This window comes from Amblyomma americanum, chromosome 3 (assembly GCF_052857255.1).
Source record: "Amblyomma americanum isolate KBUSLIRL-KWMA chromosome 3, ASM5285725v1, whole genome shotgun sequence".
NCBI classification, from domain to species: Eukaryota; Metazoa; Arthropoda; class Arachnida; order Ixodida; family Ixodidae; genus Amblyomma; species Amblyomma americanum.
The window spans coordinates 87,673,312-87,691,194 of NC_135499.1; the positions used below are offsets into that span (position 1 = coordinate 87,673,312).

A 17,883-nucleotide genomic window follows, 5' to 3' on the forward strand; every position below is an offset into this window, starting at 1 on the left:
AGCGGCTGATTCTACCAGTTGGTACTTCCGCCCTGGAGATACCGTCTCTGGGCGCAACTACGGCGTAGGAAAAAGTGGACACCAGGCAATGTGAGATCGACGAGTGGTGCCCGCTTAGTCACTGTGGCTACTGAGTACAGTGTCGTTCCACGCCATGTCGACCAGATCCGGCAACGTTCATCAGACACAGACCAAAGCATAGAAATATCAAGTCCCGAAGAATCGCCTCCTACGACCTTAGTGGCACCGAAATACGAGGCTCACGACCTTCCCGGAGGGCCTGTTCCTGACCTACCTCGGTCCACAAGAACCAGAAAGCCAGTGGAGCGGTACGGCTACTAGAGGAAAGGAATGCTACAGATAACCCAATCGGTGCCATGTGCGCCTCTCTGCGCATGCGTCGATGATCCCTCTTTTCTTCTTTCTCTCTTTTTTCTTCAATACATATATTTCCGAGCTGGAAATAAAGCGTCGTCTTTTTGCACTGCGAATCAGCCTGGTATTCATCGCGTAGCTGCCGGCATTCGGCCGGTAGAACGTAACAGCGGATATAACCCTAATTGTGCATTATTTATTTTTGAGGGCAAGTAAAAATTTAAATTTTAATCACCAGTGAAACAATGCAAGCATAGCCCATGCTATACATAGGTTATTTTCATCGAGAAAAATGAACCACCATAACCGGGGACGCACATCTGCATACTCAGATCCTATTCAGTACCATATAACACGATAGAAGTGCAGATTCTAAAGATGTAAATATATACAGATCGCGGGAAGATGTGTTCTAATTCGCCGCGGTGGTTCAGTGGTCAGAAAACTCTTCTACTGAGCCGGAGTACCCGGGTTCCAACCCAACCGTGATGGCCACGTTTCGATGGAGGCGAACCGCAAAAGGCACCCGTGTGCTGGGCGATTCTTTGCTCGTTAGAGGTCCCCAGGAGATCGAAATTTTTCCGGAGCCTCCACTACGACACCTCTCTCTCTTTTTTCGCTCGCAGCTTCCTCCCTTCACTCACGACGCGGGTGAGGTGTCCATCGCGAAGAGATCGAGGCAGTTACTGCGCCATTTAATTTCCCGAAAACCACTGATTATTGTGTTCTGTGTGGCTCTGTGTTACATGTGAGCCAGGGCCTGCTTCTCATCGGGTGTGGCCACTGTTCGTTTGCAGGCTAGGGCAAGAAAAAAAAATTTAGTGCGCTAGCAGTAAGACCACCAGTCACCGATTTTGACACTGCCTATCTGGCCCCACTGGTTGTCTAACAGGGCCACAAAAAGGTAAAGCTGCGCTTTTAATGTTGTATTACCGCTGATGTAAGATTAATCAGATACAATACATCTAGCTAATATGAGGGTCAAAAATAGATTTTGAATATTCTAGTTTAGGACAGGTTGTAGCCTTCTAGGCAAGCAATTTAAAACAAAGTGGTGCAAGCGCCAGATTGCCATGTAGATTCCGTAGTGCACCATTAGCTGCGTTACGATGCTTACATAACGTATCCAAGTTAAACCACAGAAATCTGAACAGCTCAGGGAATGAAGAACACCTTAGTAATTTGCAATTCGCTGATGACTGCCTTGCTAAGTCACTCAGAAGATGAGCTGCAAAGCATAATAAATGAATTAGAAAGGCAGAGCTGAGCTGTCGCTTCAAAAATTAACATGCAGAAAAACATAGTAATGTTCCAGAGTCTAGCAAGAGAACAGCAGTTAACTTTTGGTAGCGAGGTGCTGGGTCAGGTAACGGAATACCTCTACTTAGGGCAGGCAGCGGCCGCTGATCCAGATTGTGAGAGGGAAATAACTAATGAAAAGGAATTGGGTGGGGCGCATAAGGCGGGTTCTCTTGGACCATGAATGGCAGTTTACATTTCTCAAGAAAACTGTAGACACCTGTATTCTACCGGTGCTCTCCTATAGGGCAGAAACGTCAGGGCTAACGGAAAAGGCTCAGCTTAAGTTGAGGACAATGAACCGAGCTATGAAAGAAAAATGAATGGTAATTGTAACATAAAGAGATAGCAAGAGGGTAGAGTGAACCACAGATAAAGCACCGGCTGGTTGACGACACCCTAGTAAAAATCAAGAGGAAGAAATGGGCTTCGGCAGAGCATGTAATGGGAAAGCAAGATAACCGCTGTTCTTGAAAGGTAACGGAGTGGATTTCAATAAAAGGCAAGTGTAGCAGCGGAGCCAGAAAATTACGTCGGCGTATTTGATTTAGAAGTTTGCGGGCTTACAGTGGCCGCAGCTGTCAAAGGACAGGGTTAATTGGAGAGACATGGGAGAGGCATTTCCCCTGCAGTGGGCGTAGTTAGGCTGATATTGATGATGATGATTGTTTGGACGAGTCACTGAGGGGACAATGCTATTTTTAATAAAATGAGTAGGAAATACATAGCTACAGCGCAGGTGGAATGATAACTGCGAAGTGATGCTTACACTGAGCGTCATGAGCAAAATGTCACAACGTTCTGGTACTTGTAGGCTGGAGGCATCCACGTGATTTGTTATTGGGCAATATATTATGCAGTCGTCAGCAAAGAGGAAAATTTTGGAAGTGATGTTATTAGCTAGATCAATAATATAGACAAGGAAAAGAAGACCAAAAAAGTTTCTTGGGGCACACCAGAGAGGACCGGTGACATTGCGTATGAATATGAATGTGCATAAACATAATGTTGGCGGTTAGGAATCTTGGAATCTATTCAAACACAAATGGACAAAAGTTGAGATTTGAAAGTTTAATATTACGTTCTTAAGGGGGACCTTATGAAATGCTTTCTCGTATTCTAAACATAGAGTATCCAATCGAGAGTTCTGGTCGATGAAAGATTGCGTCATGGAGGTAGAGCACGAGCAGAGTATCACATGAATCTTCTTTGCAGAAAGCATGTCACTTCAGATGAAAGAAATAAGCAGATGTTAAATATTTAGTGATACTCGGGCAGATAACATATTCTGAGATTTTGTAGCAGTTGCAAGTGATGGAGATGCGTCGATAAAAATTGAAGAATATCTTGTGTTTCTTATACACAGGAGGTAATTTGCCAATCCGCCAGTCTGCTGGAACATAACCCGCAGTAAGTGACTGCTGAAATATACGTGATTTAATTAAACAGCATATATGTTTAGTGTTGTTTAAGACTATAGCATTTGCACCGTCGACCTCAACTGGTCCTGAATTTTTAATTAGCTTATTAACTTGACGATACCACTACCATTTTTTTATGTAAGTAAGTAAGTAAGAAATTTATTTACAGGAAATAATACAGTTACTTCCTGCGGGTGGCGTAAGCATAAAGGCTCGGAAGCCAGACGCGACTTAAGCCCCTATACACTTATTTACAGCCTGCAGCAGCAGAGTCATATTTTCTTCAGATAAAACACTTACGCGGTTACAATAGCACAAACATATTTCCGCACTCTCAATTACAACACAAAGAGTACGGAAATTAAACAATAAAATATAGCAATACTTTACAAATACACTTTGGAGATTTTGCGAAGTAAAGAGGGTACAGATACATCCATGTACAACCGAAACTAAGACTTGATAGAATCCAAGCAAAAAACTAATAAGACGTTACTGAAAGTTTCTAATAATACCATCTGGTAGAATTGAGGCTTATAATGTGTAGCGCAAAAAAGAGAATCTATTACAAACTGCCTGATAGCTATCTACAGAGGTTTATAGTGAAACCTGTCTTTTGTTCATGGCTCTAAAAACACATTTGAGGGGAACAAGAATTTCCGATATCTTCATTTAAAAGTATTTGACTGCTGGCTTAAGTAAATATCAGATTCGTGTAGGTTAAGTAGTTTGGCTACTTGGTAGTCTATGCCCTGTTTGCCATAGTTCTAAACTTCTTAAGCTTTCCTTTAGAGTTTCTAATTTCATATCTTGAGGAAGTATGGTGGGTGTCATCAATACAACTGTTTTTTGCACATGTGTTGCATTAGCCTTAAATTGTATGCTTTTATAAATAGAAGGACGTTAAATTTGGAGAAAAGAGGTTGCGTGGCTAGGTTTTTTATTGGGCCTATGTAGTTTTCAAGGATTTGAAGTACGCACTTCTGCGGAATTAGTATTTTATCATAATTACCTTTGGTAGTAGTACCCCACACAAGCATGCCATACAACAATTTGGAATAAAAAACCGCGTAATGAATTGATCTTTTCAGCCATAAAGGTAAGATATCAGATACTTTGGTTAGGCATCCAACAGAACGCGCGAGTTCCGAAAAAAGATGATTGACATGATAACTCCAAGACAAATGTTCGTGAAACCATACTCCAAGGAACTCATGAACCTTTACTTTTTCCAAGTAATGGTCTTCGAACATGACCTGAATATCGGTTAAATTTTTGTTGATGGGCCTGAATACTATCTACGTTCATGTTTATTTCTGTTGCGTATAGTGTTACAATGATGTATGTACATGTTTATTGTGTTCTTAATTGCTAATTGGCAATGGTAATTTACGTTGTTGTATGTACCCACTCCTGCTTGGGCTCGAATAGGGCCTGCAGTATTTGTAAATAAAATAAATAAAAAAATTTAGTTTTTTATGCATTAAGCCATAATTTTTTTTCAGCCATCGCGAGAATTCCACCAGATAGGCATTAACCTCCTCTCTTATTTCCTGAATGTTTCCGTGTTCCAGAAAATTTGGTTAATTGCGCGCATGTGCGTCGAAATTATTAATTGCGCGCATGTTCGTCGCTAAGATTCAAGAGGCTCATGGGTGCAAAAAAGAGGAAAAGTGTGTGGAGGTTGAACCACATTTATTGGACGTCCCGGTAGCCGCGGCTGCTGAGACGGTGGAGTGGACGGTGGACGTTGTTGGCTAGGCCGGTTCTGAAAGCGTTCTCTGTTGCACGAGCCAGAGCTTCTGGTTTGCGCGAGGCGGGTCGCGCCAACTTCATCTTCATCAGCGCCGCTACAGATGCTCTCCCTAGCACGACGCGATGCGCGATAAAGAAAAAAAAACGGAGAGTTATGTTCAAGTCCCGTAAAGGACCTGGAGATATGGGCGAGCACAAAATGTCCAGGGGGCAGCGAAAGTCGATGATCCTAGTGGGGCGCCGGCGTTGGGTTCAGGCCTCGGGAGGTCGGACAAGGCTGAAGGGCGGTGGCCGAAGAAGGTCCACGGGGCAGTAGGATGAAATCATAATATGCGTGTCCCAGTAGGCACAGGCGAACGGCACACTGCTCACGTGAGGAATGGCGCGCTGGGAGGTGTCCCATAAAGAATCACTGTTGAAAGCCGAAGTGTCTCGGTGGCAGGAGGTTTTGGGAGACGGGAAGGAGGCGCTGTTGTGCGCGAAAGTTTCAGGTGAAAGGGGAAGCGCTGAGCTGGACTGAGGCACAGAGCACGGGTGATGGGTAGCAGAGCTCGGATGAAGTCGAAGCGTCTGGGCTTGCAGAAGGCCAGAGTGCTGAACTGCGCTACTGCGGCCGCTCGGGTGTCCAAGCGCAGGGAAAGCGGATGTACGTGGCACCGAGTTCAGAAGGGCGCTTTGTGTCGATGCGCACCGGAATGCACAAAACAGGTCGGTGGGACAACTGAGGTCGACATAGCGCTCTTGGCATCGGCCGGGCGCCAGTGCCCGCCAGTGGCATGATCAGCGCCCGGAGGTTCGGAGGGGTAGTTGCTGGAATGGGAAGAATACGGTAGGGCTGTCTCGTCTGTCGCGGAGGCACAGGCACTGGTGAAAGCGCCAGGTTGGTAGGGATGTGTGGCAGGCGTTGCGGCTGGCGCGTGAGGTGCGGCAAGGCCCTGGCGTGCATGCGGGCCTCGCGACAGAAATGACAGTTGTGCTCACTGCGGTTGGGCTTGAGGGAGCAGGCGATAGTGGGACTATAAGAGAGTCCGTGTCCGGGTCGAGGGAGGGTGCTGCTGGTGATGGCCGAAGGGTAGGCGCCACAGCTGGGAAGCAGGGCTGGGCAGGAGGGGCCGTGGGACGGGAGATCACAAGTGGATGGCCGTCCATAGGGGCAGGTGAAGCAAACTTGAGAGAGATCGGGATGTAGTTTGAGGCAGCTGGTTGAGAAGGTTGGTAAGAGACTATTGCGTCCTCGCGTGGCACTTGCCGAACCGTGAGTGGGGGCACATACGGTGGCGACGATAGTGGAGAGACCGGTGGGGGGTGGGGCGCTGACGTAGGAGCGGGCGGAGGAAAAGCCGAAACAGCTCGGGTAGGGAAGCGGCCAGGGGTGGTGGTTCGAGTGGCGCCGCAGTTTCTGAGTCCGGAACAGGAGCGCAGAGAATCGGCGGGAGCTCCAAGCCAAAATATGCCGTCAAGCTATTCGTGAAATCGGCGTATATGTCGGGACCGGGAGGCGGCAACCGCAGCTGTGCCAGGAAACCGGGTGGTAGTTCGCGGCTGGCGTGCTGATAGTGCAGCAGCTGGCTGGACACGTTGTGGACATGAAAGTGCGAGTCCAGCAGCGCCAGCCACAAAACGGGGTCCCTGGCAGAAAACGCGGGCAGGCCGGGCAGCCGAGGAAGCGAGGGGCGTTGACACGGCTGAAGGTGCTCACCGGATGTGATGGTAGGTGCGTACATGGCGATGAAAAACTGCCGAAAGCCTGGTGCGAACAGGGGGCGTGCAGCGGCAAGGCCAAGTGGAGGGACAGGACGGGCAGGAGCGCAGAGCCGGTGGGAGCGGCGTTGCGTGCGTCGAAACTGTCGTCCGGTGGCATCAGATGTGCTGGGTGAACCACATTTATTGGACGACGCGGTAGCCGCGGCTGCTGAGACGGTGGAGTGGACTGTGGACGTTGCTGGCTAGGCCGGTTTTGAAAGCGTTCTCTGTTGCACGAGCCAGAGCTTCTGGTTTGCGCGAGGCAGGTCGCGCCAACTTCATCTTCATCAGCGCCGCTGGCGATGATAGCGCCGCTACAAATGTATTGTACAGCACATCAGCGACTCCATAATCAAGCACAGGCAAGCCATCCGAATCGCAAATGAGTATAACGTTGGATTCATCGGAAGAATACATTCGAAAACTCCTTGGGACTGTTATGAGAGATCGAAGGTAAGTTATTAAATTTTTCGCATCTCTTTGAATACTGGTGCATATTGTGGCTAGAAAAGAGTAATATTTGGCACAAGCGAGTTGAGGGTTATTTTTGGTACAGCGGGAAGTGTGCTTTATCTTATCACTTAGCCGTTTTAAGTTCAGCTTACACGATGATGATTTCATGCGCTCGGTTAATGTGATAGTTGTGATGAAAACTCTAATTAACCGCTGCATCTAGGCTTTAAAAAGGAGCCGGTTCAATTCGCTCGAGTGACACTGATAACTTGATGCTAAACTTTCAGAGAAGGTTGCTAATTCATTATTTAGGCTAGATGGCGACCCCAGTAATAAAGCGTAAGTTGCTTTTTTGACATTTTTACCCATGAGCAAGAACAGGCAAATGTAGGGTTTCCTGCGTGTTAACTGAGGTCTTGCGCATGTGTAACAGCGGACAAGCTCTGTGGATGTAAAGTGAAGATAAGATCAAGAATGTTTGAAGAATGATCTGTGGTAGTTTTTGGGTGAGAAATAAGCTGTCTTAATCCGAAAGTGAGACACGTGTTGACAAATTGGCTAGCAATGTTATTTTTCGACAACTGCAAAGCAAGGTCCGGCCTGTGAATGGAGGGCAGGTTGAATTCCCTGAAAAGGAGGACTGATGTGTTCGGGTACGTTTTAGCAGGCTTGTTCAGAGCGTCGTGAATATGGTGTACAAAAGATGCATCAGCGTTCGGCGGGCGATTACAACATATTACAGCAAATACAAATATTTTAATGAGGGTGATAGGTTGACTAGAATACAATGCAGAACACAATTGGCAGCCATAAGCACATTGCCTTCATGGAAGTTATTATTTTTCTCATTACGAAAGATGGCGAAGTTTTTTAGCTAAGGCAAGATTTCGGAATCGATAAAAGGTCAGTTGAGCCATGATTAGGTTAACAGAAGAGTATAGCACGAACTCCAAAACGCGAGGTTACGCATATAATCTTTCTTTGGAATAACGCTGCGTATGTTAGTAAACAGGACAGTTAAAGAGGAACATGGCGATGAATAGCTTTTTGAGCGTCAGAACTTTTTGCTAAACGTGCATCCGTTTACTGTGTTACAATTGATATTGAAAACATACACCAGTTTGTTAAAAGCCAAGTTTCAAATTCATCTCCCAAACCTTTCTACATTCAATGAGATGCCAGGGAGCTGGACGAACACAGGACAAAAATCCTCAAAAACTGCGCTATGGGTGGCTTTCAGCTTCCCTGACATATACAGAATCTTATCTTTGAACTCTTCAAATCTGGCAATGACTGGCCGTGGATTGTGAACTCCGAGGTTGCCTAGCATGTGTGACCGCTCAATTTGTTTGCGTTGTATATCTATTCCTGATTTCATTGCAGAGGCCAAATACTGCTTACTCAGACCTGCTCCAAGATTAACCCTCAGAATCTTTTGAACCCATAGCACATAAGGCTGTTCCGACGCTGCGTCGTCAACACGGACAGCCGTCTCCGTAACTTGGCCACAGAATTGCTTGTGGGGGATTCGACGCCTCCTATCTTAGGCATCATTGCAGCTCAAGGGGCGCCATTCTCTTCAATCCTATGCAATTTAGTTTTTAAGTCAATAAAGCTTTGTTCATGGAGCACTAAGGTGGACTTGATGATTCTCACTGCCCGAGGATCTCAGACTGTCGGCCTTTCAACATTTTTAGAGCATCAACCAGTTGTAAGACTGGACGGGTGGACCATGATTTGTTTCAACGTCACGGGCTAACGGTAATAAATTTAGCAACATACATGCACTGTCACAAGAAATATAATACCTGCGTCATCGGCTCGGCAACACAAAAACAGATCGATAAAAGGATGTTTTAGCATATAGACCATGTAATTGGTTATTTGAATAGCGGAAATTGCGAGCAGTTACGTCATTCCAGAGGTTGCATGCCGCCAAGCCCACTGAAGCGCTGGATGTATCGGTGTGGCAATATAACCCGATAATGTCGACAAGATAATTCACAAGCAGTGCGGTAATTTCGGAGCAGTCCAAGATATACCAAGCACATGCATGTATTATGTAGGATGGTTCAGCTGCTAGAAAGAAGTGCGCAACAAGAAGGCACTGGAGGACAGGTGACACTTTGTTCGTCCAGGGGACAGGTCACTGTCTTTGGAGGGCAGTGGCTTGAGGCAAGAAAGGGAGGATCCAAGAATATGTCACACACATCCAGGGATGGAAGATGCAGCATACAGAATAACTGAACGGCGAAAAGATGCTAGCATTATTATTTATCATTTGTTTATTCAAAACACCTTTACAGGAAGTCATGACTGAGGGTATCAAATAGGGGGGGAGGTCAAAGGAAATCGATGAAGAATAGAAAAACTAAGGAAAAATCAGAAAAATGAACAGAGCAGCAGACTGTGAAAATTATTCCTTGCTACGCGAATTATACAGATGCATTTAAACTGCAGCATTAGTTGCTTCCATCATTCGCGTGCCGTCGATTGCGTTTTTAACGTTCCAAAGCGGCCCAGACTATCGGCGATGGCTTAGTGAAACGCTGCAGATAATTTCGACCATCTGTAGTTCTTTAACGTGGCCTGACGTCGCACAAGTTTGTCCACGCTACAGGTGGTCTAAATCTGCTGCATTGAACGTTGACTGATGTCGCGCACCCGCCGCAGTGGCTCAGTGGTTACGGCGCTCCTCTTGTGACCCGAAAGACGCGTGCTGGGTCCCTGCCGCGGCAGTAGAATTTTGATAGAGGCGAAATTCCAGACGCCCGTGTACTCAGCGATGTAAATGGACGTTAAACAGCCCAGGCGGTTGAAATTTCCGGAACCATTCACTGCGTGTCATTCCCATAGCCTGACTCACATTGAGACGTTAAACCTCCATAAGCCTAAATCCTAAACCTGACGTCGCACAGTACACAAGGCTCCAGTCCAGCACTACGCCTCCTTCAAAATGCGACCGTCGCGTCTGAGATCGAACGCGGTCTTTCGGATCAGCAGCCGAGCGCTGTAACTACTGAACTACGGCGGTGGCCGTAGCGTGAAAGATGGTGACGAAATGGGTCGCAATATAGTTGAGCGCTGCTTCTTTTTCTTCAAGCGGCCGTGGTGGCTCAATGTTTATGACACTCGGCTGCTGACCTGAAAGCTGCGGGTGGTTCGATCCTGGTCGCGGCAGTCGAATTTTGATGGAGGCGAAATTTTATAGGCCTGAGTGCTCTACGATGTCGGTAAACGCTTAGGAGCCCCAGGCGGTCGGAATTTCCGGAGGCCTTCACAACGGCGTGCCTTTTAACCTGAGTCGATTTAAGCACGTTAAACTGCGCAAAACCAAAAACTTTTTTCGAACACGCACTTTTGCACCATTAGAACATCACTAACTCGCCCGGTTAGCTGTAGTAACCAGTTGAATTGCGGTACAAAAAGAAATAATAGAATTCGACAGATCGTCCTTCCTGCGAAATATGCATTGAAATTTTAATTTTGGGTGTTTTAGAACGCCTGGCAGTGATTTTAAATATTTTTGAGATAGTCTTTATGATATACAAAGCTAGGCTTAAAGCAGCCAGATATACCAGTGTCGGGGAAGATCAGAAACAGATATAGCATGTTATCCAGCACAGTTGTATATCATTTGGCAGATAGCTTATTACGTATTGCACTGAAGCAACTAGAGGAATTTACGCCATTATTAATGGTAGCCATGCCATTTTTTTTTACTTCGGTAGCGATTATCCTCGGCGCTTTGGCTCAATAATCGTTCACCATCGTTCGAACCCTTAGAAAAGCAAACGTTTTTGGAGCTTGTTTAGTGACGCCCATAAATACACGTCGCTTCCTGCTGAACGTGCCGATTGACCTACACTATGCAGTCTGCGTTGCAATGCCCGCAACTGGCCAGTCTATCAACGTAGACCGGACAAAGAAGGTTGCTTCACATGTGCGCTTTGCAGTGATGTGTACTGGTTGGCGCTGCTCATCTGGTTTATATTTCTCAAAATATGCATGGCTCTCGCTAACGGGCAGCCAGCAATCTCATCTTGTTACCAAGCTCCTAACTGCAAAAGTCAAAAAGACTCACAGACACAACGAAAAAAAAAAGAGATTCTATAGCAACAAAAGAAAAACGTCAATAAAGGTGCGCACAACGTGCCACGGCAATTTGTGCCTACGTTCGCAAATCAAGGGAATGTCGCATTATATTGTCTTGCAAAATTCAATATAAAGAAAATTGCCCGCAACACACAACTGAGCAGTACTCCATTCCTGGAGTCGCAACGCCACTGAGTAGATGCCTGTGTCGACTAGCAGTGCAATATTCCTTCCTTTCTTCAAAATTTGAGGACGACTGCCAAATTTCTCACTGTGACACAATGCAATATCCCCGAATGGGCGGCACTGTGGATGCATATTCGAACCTTCTTCACGGAAGGCGCACAGTGTTTCAGTCTGATTTCGGAAGACCGCAAAGATGCGCCAGAAAGGCGAAATAGCGTCACTGGCGCCGACCTAGCTAGCACAGCCTGCTAGAATTGAGTGCGCCATAGCGGAATAAATTAGCTAATGCTCAACAACAAAAGACGTGAAGGCTGAAACAACCTCAGGTGCTGGCCGTGGATCGCCTACTCCAGATGGTAAGGCTAATAAAATATGAAAAAAACGTATTTGAGCAAACACGCTGCTCGCACAAGCAAGCGTGCAGCTCTCACAAATATCGCGATTATATTACCACCGATATTGCTCTGCAGTGTCGTATTGCAAGCACCAATCTTGGTTATCTGTGACGAAAAAGACCTTCAGCTTTGTAGCTATGCATAGAATACCACGAAGAATTGTGTATACGAGCGAGATATGAAAAGTCTGTGCAAACAAAATATTTTCGCTGGGAATTTTCAGCCTTGCGCTTGGTCATAAAACGCGACAACCTGCTGTTGGAAAATACGTTGTCTGTCACGCGCTTTTCTGAACGCAGCTGGCAGCAGGACTCTTGCTGCAAGCACTGTAGTTCTGCAAAGTTGAGATGTGTCCAAATAGGCGTGTGCACTAGCAATTGTCTCCTGAGTTAAGCGCTCCTCATAACCATTGAGAAATACACAGCGCAACCAGTGTTGCAGGCCGCAGTTCATTTTTACTTCAGCGTCTTAGTAAGCACTCATCTCAATATATCGGCGCCGTCATATGAAGAAATATAAAATAATTGTTCGCCACTGTGATGCATGAGGCTGTTTTTTGTAGACCTGTTCATTGAAGCAATGGCGACAAGGAACAAAAAAAATAACCTTATAACAACGTTCTGTTTTCTCCGGCACGTGCGGTCATCAATTTCTCTTTCCCACTTCACAATATATATATACAGCGTGGCTGACCCTTCTGTATTTGGACGGTGGGAGTGAAAACGTCGTGAGGGGTAACGTGATGGCATTGCTCACGGTTCTCTTCTTCCCTACGCTTTCAGTTGTAGCATGTGCAGGATTAATAATTTTGACTCGACAGCTTCACATTACAGCCACCATCTCTTTATGGCCTCGCGTGATGTCTGCTTTTGCATAATGAAGCCCTAACTTCAGAAGTCTGGGAAGCGCCAATGCACGCTCGTCCTATTCAGAAGAACGTACCTCATCATCAGTATCTGTCGCCAAATGTTCCGAGCCCCTGGGCCAACACGCGCCATGACGTTACGCATATTGCAGCTAGAAATGTTATATAGGCTAATTAGAATAGTGAGCTGCGTGCAGAATAGTAATTTTCCCAGTTTTTCGAAGGTAGTGCGATAAAGGCAGCAGCAATGTATGTACTGCTTTCGGAGTAGCGTAATTAATGAAGTATTGATTTTGCTTTATGTTTTTTTACAGTGACAGTGAAAGAAATAATAGAGGCTCTCAACATTCAATATGCTGGTGAATAGGCAGGTTTTTGTTTTGTTTCTACTTGCCCTGAAGATTATTCTGCCGTGGTGAGTAGTCTTTTCCTTTTTAACAACTTTTGCACGGTCCTACAAGCAAAACAGTGATTATAAAGCTTTTCAAAAGAATTTAATAGCTATAGACTACTCCTTTGTGGCTGAGTTTTGTGCGAAGGTGAGGACTTAAATGCAACTCAATCTTTTGTATACTCTCTTTAGGTAATTGTTATGTTTCTCTTGTTAACTTCATAATTAATCGGTTTAACTTATGATTTAATGCGGGAAAGCTAGAACATGTAATTTTCCAGCTTCTTCCTACACTGTTAGCAACCTGTACTGAGCTCCTACTTAAGGAAAAGCACGGTCCCATTTTTCATTAAAACAGCGGTGATCTGAAACCGGAGCGCGCGACAAGCGCCGGAAATAGCAATTTTGTAGCGACCAGATGATTAACATTTCGTGACGTTTCCGTTTTCTAGACTTTTTGTTTTCTGGCGTTTTGTTTCGTTCATCTGCTGTACGCGATCTTTTCTGTCGCGCTACATGCGTTCGAACATAAAAATGAACCAAGTCACCTAGCAGAAAGCATAGCTGAGCTTTAGTCGCGTGTTTGTACGACGGAGGTCGACAGCTTGTTGCAGTTTCCTTGTGTTTCAATCTATAATAATTGTTTCTAGAACAGAGATGTGCTTTTACAGAGGACTCTTTGCACATTATTGGAAAAGCAACACCCTTTCTTACACATAAAAAAATAAAACAATCCGCACTTCTGCAAAACAAAGGAATAATGTTTATTAATGCGAGAGCATCAAATAGCTCTCCGGCACGAATCCCGGGCGTCGTTCAAGAATTGTTGTTACAAAACTTGCGAATAATTGAAACTATGTGATGTCTTCGAACAGCGGGAATATACAGAATGTTCTATGTGATGTATTCTAACAGCGGGAATATACAGAATGTTAGCCAGTGATGTTCAATATTGGTGGTAACAACTGCACTTGTTGCAAAGAAATAGGACATTATTGGAATCGAATTCGGATACATTTAAAATATAGTTGGAACCGAGGAATGATGGAATGTAATAGAACTGGAGTAGATCTGAAACACTGTGGTGTTACTGGCACATGAGTTCCTTAAGTGTCCCCGGTAATTTTTTTTTGCAATAACTCGTTATCATACTCTTTGAACGGAACCGTTACAATGTTCTGTTGCTGTGTTGCTGGGCAGCAAATTTACAAATACTGCTCGAAGTACTTTTTTGCGGTAGCAGTTCACATCAAAAATTGTGCCTTCGTGTGCTGCAAAACTATCAGGAGTGTTTGTTGCGCAATATTCTTGCATGCACTAATTATTCTTTAGTTTAGGTGCTCCTTTGGCTTTAGAATAGCCCAAAAGAAACAAATCAAGAGGCGACAAATTCGGAGAGTGTGTAGGAGAGAAGAGTGGCGCTTTGCGCCCGATGCAATGAAAAGGAAAGTTCTGGCTTAGCCAGGCACCAGTGCTTGATGAAAAGCGCGGTGGTGGTTTATGATTTGTTTCAATGCAGATGCGAATAAATGTGCGCTCTGTACGAGAAAAATGCTCATGTAACAAAATTATCCAAGTTTCGCTATCTTGATCCAAAGTATTCTCCTTCAAGGTCTCCATGCAGCTATTTTTTAACAAAAGTTAATAAGTTTGGAATACACGGCGGGACATTTATAATGTATTTTGATCATATTTTTACACTCATGAATGCACTAAAATAATCTGGAAATAGGTTCTTTGAAGTTTTATGCTTTGTATTCAGAATATATTCTTAAAATTTTCTATAAACACGTCATCTAAAGCATGCTTCGAGCATGTTTCAAATACGTGAAAAAATGTGCATGCGGTTTTAGTATGTTTTCAGTGTATTAAATGTGTACTTTGGTAAATATGAAAACAATTCATCTCAAGTGTAAAGCAATTATAACAAACGGGCAGTCCTTTTAAACATATTTGAAGCACACTTTTCCTGCCGTAGAGAAATCCAGCGCTCGAAATCGCATTTAGGAAAGTGGCCTTTGCATGTTCGCAATGTATAGAATGCGTACTTTCGCCAATACGATATTAATTCGTGAAAAGTATACATCAGTTCTAACGAATCAGCGGTCCGCGTAAACATATTTGCAGCACACTGCAAGCTGCCGTTTAACAGTTAGTGCTCGAAATCGCGCTTCAGGAAATGACGTGTTGGCAATGCATATAAAGTGTACTTTCGTAATACGAAATTAATCCGTCCAAAGTATACTTTGCAGCGCACTTCAAGCTGGTGTTGTTCAGTTAGTGCTCGAAATCGCGTTTCTAGAAATGACATGTTGGGAGTGTGTTTAAAGTCAGTTTTCGTAAATACGAAATTAATTCGTCCAAAGTTCAACTTTAACAAATTAGCTGTCCGCGTAAACATATTTCCAGCACACTGCAAGCTGCCGTTTAAGAGTTAGTGCTCGAAATCGCGTTTCAGGAAACGACGTGTTGGCAATGCATTTAAAGTGTACTTTCGTAATACGAAATTAATCCGTCCAGAGCATACATAGCAGCGCACTTCAAGCTGGTGTTGAACAGTTAGTGCTCGAAATCGCGTTTCTGGCAATTACATATTGGAAGTTTGTTCAAAGTGCGTTTTCGTAAATACGAAATTAATTCGTACAAAGTTCCACTTTAACGAATGAGCTGTCCGCGTAAACATAATTGCAGCGCACTGCAAGCTACCATTGAACAACCTGGTGCTGGAAATCGCGTTTGTGGAATAGTGAAACGGTCCATTTTCGGTCGTCCATTCGTTTATGGTAACTTCTAGCCGAGAGACAATCACCAAATATTTAATTTAAGTGTGAACAGCATGATAACATTATACCAGTAAGGGCGCCATGCGCACTTGCGGGCCCGAACATACAAGCGAAAAGGAACCCGACGTAGGGGCCGACCGGCTCCCATAGAGGCCCATGTATTTGTTCGTTCACAGTTCTACACCTGACCGATGACTGACGCAAGTTGCGACTAGCAATTCGGTTCTAGATGGACCGCAGATTTGAAAGCGACCCCTGCGACGCTTGTGCGGCAATTTGTGGGCCGATAGTCTTTGCGAAAATGTGCCTCACCAGGCAAGATAATGTGTGTCCTCTCGGGGTGTATATCCAAGGTGTCCCAGCTAACTTGGACCAAGATTTTGAAGAAACATAAGCGTTTTTCAAAAATGAAATCGCGTGGATGCTGTTGAAGCTTATCGAATGTTACGGTAGCATTTTTTGATCGTCCTACTTAAATAAGTAGTCGAGGTAAATTAATTAACTTTTTAAATATAGCTTGAAACATTCAGGCGTCATTAGGAAAATTGTGGAGCTCAACAAATATTGTCCAACCCAGACATTTTCAACGAGATAAACTTATCGTGGCCGTTTAAGTTCGGGAAAAGCGAAAGCCCCCGGAGTTTAAAAATACCACCTGACCGCGCGCTCTGCGCACCTTATAATAAACTGCACAACTCCAACCAAAAATTTTAACTTCAACCCAACGTTTCGAAGCCGACTCGGATCCATCATCAGGGGTGACTGAGGGCAGTAGCTAAGCGTCTTTAAGCATGGAGGGGAGGAGAGGGGGGAGTCAAACGAACGACAGCTGTGACGCGAAAGGCGCGGTGGAGGGGATTTAGGCTGGTTGTCATGCTGGCGCACTGCATGGAGGTGGTCAATGGCGACTTTTTTTCGTTGAATTGAAGAGCGATGTCCCTGAGCATATACTGAGGGCAGGTTTCCTTTTGTGCGGTTGATATTGTTCGGGGTGGTTTGGATATGCCACGATTCCAGAAGGAGCCTTTTGTGGTAATTTGTTTCGATTCCGAAGATGCAGGTTTGTTCGAAGTTGATTCTATGGTCGGAGTCCTCGGAATGTTCGGCTACTGGATTGCGTTCTCTTGCGAATTTGGGGACGTCGTTTTTATGTTGCCGAATTCTTTCTTTGAAAGTTTTGGTTTCGCTGATGTAGCTTGCGTCGCAGTGGGCGCATGGAATTTTGTAGACAATGCCTTGGGCTCTTTCGCTAGGCTGCCGGTCTTTGGGAACAGGTAGGCAAAGCGCAACAGTGTTTGTGGGCTTGTGCGCAACCTGGAGATCTGATTTTTTCAGGATTCGGGCGATGGTTTCCCTGACACCTCCGACATGAGGTAAAGTGACGTATTTTGGTGGTGGCGTTTGTCTTTGTGCGTTGGTTCTGTGCGTATACCCCAAACCAACCCACTCAGGCCGGTTTCTCCACTTCTCTTCGAACCACCCGACAGTCAATAAAACATCAGTGGTGAAGACGCTGTTCAGAAGAGCTGAGACACACTGCAGCACATAACTTGAAAGAAGAAAAGAACAACGCACGATATTCAAATAACTCATCACGAACGGCTACCCAAAAGTCTTTATTCAATATACCATTCGACGTCAAAAACACAACATTCGTCATGACCGCGTGAATCCGTATTTCTGGCACCCTGCACACAGTGATAGGTGTTGAATTTGTAGTAAATATTTCGAGGAAGGGGCAACAACCTCAGAGCTACGGCGAAAGAGTATCTACCGCCATCATTTTCCGTGCAGACAGATAGGTGAATGTAACATTAAGGCACTCTTTGCCTACTTGAGAGCGACTGGATTCAGTGACAAATTGTGACAGCGTTGTGCGTGTGTGTGTTTTGCCTTTTTTCTATTCTCTCTTACTCCTTTTAGTCCCCTAATCCCTCTTCCCCAGTGCAGGGTAGCCAACCGGAACCCCTTTCTGGTTAACATCCCTGCCTTTCCTTCCTCCTCTTTACTATCTATCTATCTATCTATCTATCTATCTATCTATCTATCTATCTATCTATCTATCTATCTATCTATCTATCTATCTATCTATCTATCTATCTATCTATCTATCTATCTATCT

At 44.9% G+C, this 17,883-nt stretch overlaps 1 long non-coding RNA gene across 1 annotated transcript in view; it reads left to right on the top strand.

Moving 5' to 3' along the window:
* Positions 1 to 12,423: 12,423 nt before the first annotated feature.
* LOC144123138 (uncharacterized) overlaps positions 12,424 to 17,883 on the top strand; it is a 15,743-nt gene continuing 10,283 nt past the window's right edge. Inside the window, exons 1-2 of the long non-coding RNA XR_013313018.1 lie at positions 12,424 to 12,456; positions 12,902 to 13,002. This is a non-coding gene — a long non-coding RNA (uncharacterized LOC144123138). The remainder of the gene's footprint in view (positions 12,457 to 12,901; positions 13,003 to 17,883) is intronic.